Source organism: Eretmochelys imbricata, chromosome 4 (assembly GCF_965152235.1).
Source record: "Eretmochelys imbricata isolate rEreImb1 chromosome 4, rEreImb1.hap1, whole genome shotgun sequence".
Taxonomy (NCBI): domain Eukaryota; kingdom Metazoa; phylum Chordata; order Testudines; family Cheloniidae; genus Eretmochelys; species Eretmochelys imbricata.
In genome coordinates, this window is record NC_135575.1 from 143,905,062 (window position 1) to 143,907,321 (window position 2,260).

A 2,260-nucleotide genomic window follows, 5' to 3' on the forward strand; every position below is an offset into this window, starting at 1 on the left:
CTTGAATTTCTAATTTTTGCACCTTTTGATCAGATGTCATGATGATGTCAGAACCATCTATATACACATTTAAAATGCCCAATTGTGTATGGTAAGGAAGGTATGTCGCCAAACATGTTTGGGCCACCGAGGAGATAAATTCATTCTCAACTGGGAGATTGGTTTCAAGAGCTGTTCGAATTCTCCAATCCCTGCGCTGCTGTGCCATGAATTCTTGGTTTCTTTGCACCCATTCTGAAGGAAAAATGGGCCCCTTCCAAAGGAATATCTGTAAATAAGCTAGGCAAAGAGACAGTCTGATTTAAGTCATTTGACTATGAGCAATTTAGTCAAATTCACTGAAAGAACATAAGGGGTTTCTATTGGCACTTAACTGCCCAAATTCTCCACCAAAAATGTTATGCTTAAAAAAGCACAGGAGATCTTTTACAGGGGAGAAGGCAGCATGCTGCATTTATTAAGAATACAGCAGTTAGCATATGCTTTTCAGTCACACCCCCCCCCCCCCATGCACACAGTGCTGCCAGTTGATGTTTATAGTTACCAGTCCAGAGTCTGGATCAATCTTGTGGCCAGCCAGATTGGTCGCAGAGGGAAGCTGGGCTCTGTCGATTGCGATCTGATGCTCCTGGAGTTGTGGCAAGACGAACCCAAAGTCCCATGGCAAAGCACCCTGTTCTTATAGTCTTTTTTCTCTGTTGAAGTCTATGGATTTTGCTGTGTCAGTTTGTAACCGGTTACTTCTTAATTAGTGTTACCTTCTGATGTTAACATTCCAAAGCACCTCTGAGAGGGCCATCCTGTCCTTTTGATTTAATCAATTATCTTGTCTTTAGGGGTGCCAGCCTCCACTTCAGGGTCGTTAATCTGCCTTCCCTCAGTCATGGATGTGCATTGATGGTTCTCTGGTGTTGATAAGTCTGTTAAATTTCTTCACTCCTCCTCCCTTGATCATCTGGCTCCGACAATGGCCTTCAGACCTTATCTTTTCCTGATGCATGCACTCCTCATTCACACGAACAGTCTTTTACAGAGACCTTCAAAGGTTTACAAACAGCAGTGGTTTATATTTAGCAAGAAAGGAATTAGAAATTAAACCTCACTGAATCTTGTAATCAAAACAGGTTTCAGAGTAACAGCCGTGTTAGTCTGTATTCGCAAAAAGAAAAGGAGGACTTGTGGCACCTTAGAGACTAACCAATTTATTTGAGCATGAGCTTTCGTGAGCCACAGCTCACTTCATCGGATGCATACTGTGGAAACTGCAGCAGACTTTATATATACACAGAGAATATGAAACAATACCTCCTCCCACCCCACTGTCCTGCTAAACAGTTCACACTGTGGCTCGGGCCTTCAGCGTTCCTCTACACTAATTAACACACTCACCCTGTCTTTTACTCACTAAATCTTAAAACAAAGAAATGACTAGAGGGACGTGTATAATGCATATAGGAAGCAAGACCCCATCTTTTATAATACAACTTATCCTAAAACAAAGGGTGACCATCATCAGTCATAAGGACTGTTCTGGTCTGTCCCTGCCTGAACATCAGCACAGACACTGGCAGTCTGTCAGATGCGTTTCTACCAATGCCCCAGAGGGTCATTCCTTTCTGCTATTCAAAAAGGGTGCCTGGCAGGATAAACTATGGCCTTTAATACAAATATAAAATCCTACCCCTAGATCAAAATGTGTCTGTCCCTTCCAACCCGACAGGAGCAGTCCCTCCCAAAACTGTCACTTCCTTGGAAGGACCCAATAGGTTGTTTTTCTGCGTCTCAGGCTGCTCGTCTTTCAAAGACGTGTAATATTTATTTCCAAGGGCATTTAATACTGGGAGAAAGATGACAGCTCTTAGGATTGATCTCTACAGCAAGTAGCTCTGCTGATGGACTTCTACCAACACCCAGCCTCCTCACCGGAGATGGGGTAGCTCCATCTCTGAGACCCACTCAGTTCTTAACAAATAAGCTACCAATCATGTTGCTGGTTTGGGGGCACCTCTCTACCGGGACCACAAAATTATTTCCACAGAAGGTGATGAACAGCAACCAGCTGGCAACAACCTTCAGCCACTACCCGCTGGAGTGGATTTAAATTGTTGACCTAGATGTGAAATGCTCGAGTCAGTTACCACTTGCTCAAAGTAGCCTGGCCCTGGGTTAGTCGCCCTGCTCTTGGTAATGTGTTTTACGTAGATCCCAAGGCTAGAATCACTGTGATCATCTAGTCTGTCCTCCTGTATAACACCGGCCA